Below are 8,196 nucleotides of genomic sequence, written 5' to 3'. Positions count from 1 at the left end.
CCTATGTGCTGGGTGTGAGAGTATTATTATTTTCCACAAGATTATTTATTCACTACACTTTACTTGCTATTTCCACTCTCTTTCTTTCTATTTCAGTTTACCTGGTCAACACTCTTTCCCCTGACACTACAGAGCAAGGGCGTAGAATTTAGCAAGGAAAATTAAAATACAACCATTGTTATCCATCAGTGTCTAGTCAATGTATTTGATACACAAACGGTTAACAGCTCTTGTTCTCTACTATGAGTCAAATTTTTTTTTTTTTTGAGTTTTGCCTCACAATGGTTTGTTCCTCTATCAATGCTGAGATCAAACCTAAGCCCTTCCTGCAGAGGAAAGTTTAAAAAAAGAGAGAAAGAAATGAAACAAAAAGTAAATCAACAAGTGACGTGTCTGCAAACCTTTCCCATATCATTCAGGTTAGGGTTTTTTATATCGTTATTGACAGACTTTGAGTTCCAACACACACTAGCAGACCTGTCTGTCTCATTACCATGACATAGCCAAAATGTGGCGAGTGCCATAGTCACACTTGTATCCTTCCTCCGATGATACAGAACATCTTGTATGCAAGAAGCTATGTTTGATTTTATTTACTGTAATTAGTATGGTAATGAGAGGAATGTGTAAGAAGACGTATTATATGGAATAGTTTGTGTGTTAAACTCAGGAAAGGAATGTCTCTGGAAGAGATCCAAAGTAAACGTGTCTGGTAATGAAAACTGAGCATCTAGCAACCCATCTTGCAGAACTTGTATAGCTCTGGAACCAGAGCTCAAAGGAGAGTAAATATTGTACTAGCTGGTCAGAAACATTGCATCATTTACGTGTTCATGTTGCTGCCTGTCTTATAACAAAAATGTCAAACATGTATTGGTCCCAGCTTCTTAATTGTGAGGACTTTCTTTCTTGTAATGTCTGAATATCTTTTTGTTTTGGACTGGTGTTTGGACAAAACAATTTAGGACATCATCTTGGGCTGGTATTTTACTGACCAGACGATTAATTGATTTACCAAGACATCATTGGCAGACTAATTAATAATGAATATAATCAACCCTAATTTTATCCATAACCGATACAGAATATAGCTTTAAGGAATAAAATATCTTAGTAAATAACAAGCATGACATTTCTTATAAAACATTCCATGTTGAGTCTTTTTACTTTCTCTGAATTGCAGATAAAATAATATAAATAATTTTTCTTTAAACCTGACAATTGTGGTATTACAAATAAGCTACAGGTGTCACACATTTAGTGTTGGCGCTAGAACAAATATTCAAGGGGCTTAAGGCAGGGGACAGTAAATTACTGGCAAATGGCAACGTAGTCGTGCATAGTGAAGGTGAAACCATTCGGTACGTTTCACATTGACCAAAATCTTTTACTCAAAACACACAACACATATCAAGCTCAGAGCAAATTGACTACACAGGAAAAAAACCCGATTTAAATTACAACTGCAAAGCAGCATTGTTCAGGATCCGGTGCCATGATGCATGTCTGGGCATATTGCGCCACGGTGCAGTCAGCGAAGGTCGTCGCTCAAGGTCACCCAGACCACATTGGACAAGGGCCAGATAAAAAAAACCCTCTATACTTAGACCTGTCAAATCTGAACAGTTTCATTTGTGAAAATGCAACAAAGTGACCTGCTTTTTAAACACCTAGACCACATTGGACAACCAAGTTCAGATCAAAAACCACTGTATCTACACTTGTCAAATTCAGTTAAATTCAATAGTTCATTTTTATATATATAGTGCCAATTCATACCAGATGTTAAATCATTGCACTTTTCATACAGAGCAGGTCTCGATAGTATTCTTTGTAATATTATTTACAGAGACCCAAAAATTCCCAAGATGATAAAGCACTTGGCAACAGTGGCAAAGTAAAGGCCATCTGCTCGACTGGTTGGTGATAGTGATGTGTTGGTCGCAAACGAAATGGCTCCATGAGACGCCTCTTTAAAGTGAAAGATAGGAACTGGCAGAGAGTCGATTTCAACCCCTCAAGCAGGAACACAGGCAGTAGGTGGCTTGCAAACACAGATCCAGATTCTATAGCTCCGAAGCCAGAAACAGCTGCAGAAAGAAGGAGAAAGGAGAGGGATGAGAAAGCACAAAACTATGAGAGAGGAAAGATGTAAAGTTAGTAACATGCATTTATGGGATAAGAATGCATCCAGATGGAGAGGGAGAGGATGACAGAGGAGCTCAGTGCATCATGGGAGGTCTCCCGGCAGTCTAGGCCTATAGCAGGGATACATATATAACTATGGGATGTTTCAGGGCTAACCTGAGCCTATAGGCTTTATCAAAGAGGAAAGTCTTAAGCCTACTCTTTAATGTGAAGATGGTGGCTGCCTCCCAAACCCAAACTGGGACCTGATTCCACAGGAGAGGAGCTTGATAACTCAAGGCTCTGACTCACATTTTTGATATAGGAACCACAGGTAAGGAATCACCTAGAAGTAACACATGCGTGGACTAATTTTTCCTTTTTTATATATAGTCTATAAGCAGGTGACGCTCTCTCTCAGGCGGGGGGAGCGATCAGGAGCTACCTGCTCCTCGGCCAGCCTCTCTGGATCTCTCCTCTAAGTGGTCGGCTTTCCAACGTTGGTGTCTGGACCAGGGGACGGAACCTGTCTCCTGCCTGCTGCTGGCAGTGCTTTCGTTCCTTCAGCTGCTCATGGACAGGGGGCTGGCGTTCAGTACGGTTAAAACCTACACTGCCGCCATTTCGTACTGTAACCAGCGCTTCGGGGACAGGACTGTGTTCTCCCACCCCCGGTGAATCGCTTCTTTAGAGGGGTGCGCAGGCGCCGGCCGGTGATGCGGCCTGCTGCCCCACAGTGGGATTTGCCGCGCGATAACCCAAGCCCCGTTTGAGCCCTTGGAGACGGCGGACCTGAGGTTCCTTTTGGCTAAGGTCGCGTTGCTCCTGGCTCTGACCTCGGCCAAGATTGTCAGCAATCTGGCTGCCCTCTCTGTGGCTCCGTCGTGCCTCAGGATTCAGGGCGACGGCAGCTCAGCTATCCTGCGCCCTAACCCAACGTTCATGCCTAAAAGCATTACGAGCTCCTTTCAGTCGCGGGTCATCACCCTCTCGGGCTTTTTCCCTCCCCCCCATTGGTTGGCGGAGGACGCCACGTGCCACCTCCTCTGCCCGGTGTGGGCACTGTCCTGCTATGTGGCGTGCACGGCCGCCTGGCGGCGTTCACAGCGCCTGTTTGTGCACTACAGGGAGCGGTCCAAGGGACTTCCCCTGTCGGCGCAGCGCCTGTCTCACTGGCTGTGCGATGCCATTTCCCAGGCTTATGTGTCTGCCGGGGAGTCTCCCCCGGATGGCATCAGAGCGCACTCCACAAGAGGCGTCTCCTCCTCAGTGGCGTTGCATGGTGGGATGACAGTGGACGACTTCTGCACGGCGGCCTCCCAGTCGTCCCCATGCTCTTTCGTCCGTTTTTACCTTCGGGATGTCTCCCATCTCTCTCTTACTCACTCAGTACTGAGTGTTTTGGCTGAGTGATCCTCCTTGTGAGTGTGCGGTGCGCCCTCTCCCACCGGACGGTGTGGTGAGGCGGCTGCTGCTTACGTGGCCCTGCCTTGGGCGCAGCTGACGTGATTGCTGTCGTGACCCCGCCTGCGTCTGTACAGCTGCGGGGCCCCCCACTCGGTTTTCCGTCTTACGTATGGGTCGGTAAGTTGTGGGCCTCACTGGACCTTGGTTCTCAGTGCTGAAGAAAAGGCATTTGGGAGCCGAAGGCTGGGTCTCACCGTTGTATATATACAAGGTGCAGACATAGGAGAGGCCCACGCTGTGGTTGGGCGTAGACTAAAATTCTCAGTGCCGCGCAGGCGTGTGGAAGGGGTAAACCCAATAGCAATAGCCTTAGAGGACTGCACCTATACTCATAGAATCCAGGTTACAGTACGTAACCCCAGATCTCTTCATAACAACTTTATTGAAAAAACTGATTAAAAAACACACAAAAGAAGAATAAAAAACTTCCCAGAGAGCAGAGATCAAACTTGCAACCCTTGGCATGCAAGTCCTGCACTCCACCAACTGAGCTAACTACTGACACTGCAAACGAAATTATTGTAAGGAAACGCACCTGCCGACCCCTGTATTCAGTTATCCCGTTATCACGAGAAAACAACAGTCGTTATCTCGAGATCATGACACAATTATCCCGTTATCACGGGAAAACAGAGTAAAAAATAAAGGTTTGAATCGATGGCCGCCTCCGTACGGTGCATCCCTTGTTTTGCAGATTTGAAAGTAGGTTTCATACAGTCTTAAGGTTTTACCTGTGTTAATGTAAGTTTCCCCTAACTACCGAATCGTAAATTACAATTAGGATGAATAAAACAGAAAACTCCCTTGAGAAGTTTTCTTTGTAGTGCTACATATATTTCACATAAACTTTAAAAGTGTTGATGGTATACAGCTTTAGAGTTGCTGGAAGTTAAACTGGTCTTTGGCTAAGATACTGAGTTCACATTTATATAAATAACCCTGAGTGGGCAAGGGAAAGGCTAATGGTAAAAGTCAATTATATTTTATATAGTGTAATCATCCATAATGTAGGCCTATACTTTCATCAATTGTATTAATCTCCAGTCCTACAAATGTAGTCCGTCACACAACTTCTTCAACTCAAATAGTGCCCATGCTACAGGTAAAGGTGAAAGCTATAGACAAAAATTATGAGAAGGAGCGACGATTCCCACACACGTTTATCTGTAGCTGTCTTATACAACTGCAGCTGGCTCACAGGTGTCCAGCTAACCTCATACGTCATCAGCACGCGCCTGCTGTCTTGCTCGCGCCATTCCTACAAGCGTGTGTATCCATCTCCCATTACATTACCATTGTCAGAGCTTTAGCAGCCTGTGGTACAAGCACATACTCTGTTTTTCTACTGTCATTCTTTTAGGTGAGTCCGGTTTTATACTTCTCTTTCTGAGACATTTGCTTGAGGAAAGACGTTATTTATTTAGTATCAACGACGTTGTCGGCCCTTAGTTTCGGTGTGGATAAGTTTAGCTAGCTAACTTAGCTAGCCGAAAGAAATCTTTGGTGTTTAGTATATACACGAATCTCCGTGTCGTCCGTTTCATTAGTGAATGTGCGATTGTCTTGTTTTCATAGTAGATGACACGCAGAGAGGGCTAAGTTACTGAAGCAACACGGGCTATATTGAGAATATTTCAGAGCTAATGAAAGTCAGCCAGTACTGTAATGTAATAATAAGTTAGTGCAGTTGCTGCTCCCCTCTGACGCCTTACCCTTAAGCTTGTTATGGTTCTGTCCAACGTTAAGCTTCAAAAACAAATTAACCCATACCATAGACACCTTAGCAAATGCTATTGTGTCATGGTGTTTTATCAAAACAACGGTTCTGTGCTGTGCTACAAGCCAGTGGACGCATATTTCTGTATATTGTAAGACGGCCAAGAAGACGATAGCTTTAGTCGAACCAACATTAGCCGCATCGTAAATACCGTTGTATTTGGTGGAGCTAACTCTGTCCGTGTTAAACCTTAGCTTTCATTAGCGGATGAAGTTATGCTGTCGCTAGCTTACTTGCTCACTCAGCCAGCATTTGAAAACTAGCTAGTGTTAGCCGCAGAGGTCATGACATATGCAAAACACTTGCCATTTAGCTGACTAACGGCGGACCCCAAACACACAATTTGGACAAAGGTTCGTTCACACGTGTATCTACGATACAACTATACTGTTGCAGTGACATTTCATGTTACAGTGTGAATATTTGCTCTGCAAATTGTAAAGCAGGCAGGTGTCAATGCATTTCTGACCTACTGAAAGTACAGTGTGTAACATTAATGGGAATGACAGGTGCGACATGTTGGGCTTTGATTAGACAGCACAGTCTATCAAATCAGTAGGCCCTTTCCACAGAGGACATTTTTATATGTTGCAGCACAAAAAGAATTGGTGTAAACAATGAAGTTAATGATGGCTGCTTTGTTTTCAGGGTCCTGGTATTGTGCATGCAGGCTCACTGTCATGGCTTACTGGGACACTTGAATACAATGGAGCCAATGCCGCTACTAATGTTATTAGTAACACGTGCTTCTCCAACCATGACAAGTCTAAATGTCTGGAGTGAAAGAGGCCTATTATCTTACAGATCTAGTGGACTGCAAGAAGCGCCACAGAAAATAACTAACCACATTTCAACTGTATATGGATGTTGTACAAGCATGGGTATTCTCATTTGCCAGTTAAAGGTTTGTCAAAGTTTGACACAGTTTTAAAACATACGGCAATTCTGGGCAGACTGTTGCGTCTGACTGGAGGCACGTTAAACTGATTGCCTATCGATTTCAAGGGTTTCTTGTGCTGTGAGAAAAGTACTTAAGAGTCTTAAGAGTCTTGAGTTGACAGTGGAAACACTGACAATTTCTACCCAAAAGAGTGAGTCTTCAAATAATACCAGTTTCAGTTTTCAAAATACTAGACAGCTCACAGATGGGAATACACTTATCTAAAAACTTCAAGATAACTCTCAACTCCTTAATCACGTTACTGCATGCCCAAAACCAAAGCTCACTGCTTATGCCTTGAAGCACTGAGGATAAATTAGAAAAACAAAAATGGATTAGGCAAAAGGAAGAAAATTTCATACAGGTAACTCTGCGTTCTTGTTGGACCCAGCCATCAGTTTACCCGTGCTTCAGTTTGGATTTTCCTCACCCAATGAATATTAATACCAAATATCCACCAATACCAAAATCACAATGTGAAAATGTTAACATTGCTCAGCCCATGGAAGTGTTCATCACTTATTGTGTACGTGGGACTCTAGTATCTGGGTTTTGAGTCTTATCCTAGTTTTGATCATATTTGGGGTATAATGATTATATGGAACATAGCTTTGTGATTGCTTGTGCCATTGCAAGCACAAGTCTTTGACTGCTTCATATCCAACATAATTTCTGTCCCAGCTGAGTTTCTTCAAGCAGTTGAGGATGAGCACAGTTTGTTTTTCATCCGTCTAGACTGTTTCTCAATTAGTTTAGAAGTAATGCAAGATGAGAGTAACAATACAATTAACTTTCCTCAGTGAAAATGTCTGACTTTCCCATTTTGTTACAGCATGTAGATCTCGATTGCATCATACAATATCATATTTTTTGTACATATTATGCCAATCGTGGTGTTCTGTTGATGCAAAGGTCTACTACGCATGCACTGTTATATTATGGTTAGCAAATTAATGTACTACTCTTGCTATGATCACATTGTATAAAAAAATCTTCCTAATAGATTTGTTACCAAATTAATAATTCATAGACTGTTGATTAAAATAATCCTTATCTGTTATGTGACAACAGATGTGGACAAAGCACTTATGCTCTATTCTTGTGTGGAGATGGCCCTAATGCACATACCGATCACAACGCTGAATATGTGTTGGGTCTGGGCTGTAGATGGCAGCCTTGCTCAGTCTTTTTCCCGAGTCTTATTGAAATGTGCTAATGAAAGCTCACTTCCACCACACTACCTTCACTGGTCTCACGGATGACTGTTTCCCCAGACAGTCATTTGCTCGGGAGATTGCCGTTTTGTGAAAAGAGAAGTGTGTTTTTAACATAGTTTGTATCTGGAATGAACTGCTTTTTCTAGCACCTGACTCCAGTATCTTGACATGATTAGTTGACAGACATAAATAATGTATTTCTTTTGTAGTTTTCTTAGTTTTTCATCAGAGATATTCTCTGAAACTATCGGGAATGCACTGGAAGAACAAGAGAAGTAGGCTCTTTTTTTTGTAGTGGAAAGAAATAAACAACCATGTTTTTTTTAATCAGTTATCTATTATTGACAAACTTTCCTGGAAATGTTGAGATATGACCTCCATAAAGACAGATTCATGATCCCAAAGTAGGTCTGGTTAGGCAACGGTTTATTATTCTAGCTGAGAATCTCTTTTTTTTGAGGCACAGAGGCGACAGACTCAGGTACTTACTTTGAAACTGAAAAACACCATTGGACCTGTGAAGCTGGGGTGCTTAACTATCTGGGACATGGAACAGCTCTTTGCATGGTAAAGATGACTACCAGTGTTTCCATCAGGTGTGCTTTTCTTTATTCCCAAGGATTTGTTTCTTTCTCACTATGTTTGACAATGATTGCAGTGCTGCTTGA

The 8,196-nt window shown here is 42.7% G+C and overlaps 1 protein-coding gene across 3 annotated transcripts in view; it reads left to right on the top strand.

Annotated features, from left to right (window-relative positions):
- The first annotated feature begins 4,814 nt into the window (after positions 1-4,814).
- ipo11 (importin 11) overlaps positions 4,815-8,196 on the top strand; it is a 164,334-nt gene continuing 160,952 nt past the window's right edge. For 2 of the 3 annotated variants that reach the window (XM_046034993.1, XM_046034992.1), the window contains exon 1: positions 4,815-4,954. The gene's annotated coding sequence lies outside the window, so the exon portion shown is untranslated. Of the gene's footprint in view, positions 4,955-8,004; positions 8,125-8,196 lie in introns of those variants that run through there. The other variant, XM_046034995.1, reaches the window with a different exon arrangement.

The sequence above is a fragment of the Micropterus dolomieu genome, linkage group LG21 (genome assembly GCF_021292245.1).
Source record: "Micropterus dolomieu isolate WLL.071019.BEF.003 ecotype Adirondacks linkage group LG21, ASM2129224v1, whole genome shotgun sequence".
Lineage (NCBI taxonomy): Eukaryota > Metazoa > Chordata > Actinopteri > Centrarchiformes > Centrarchidae > Micropterus > Micropterus dolomieu.
This window is presented reverse-complemented; position numbering and strand designations above follow the sequence as displayed.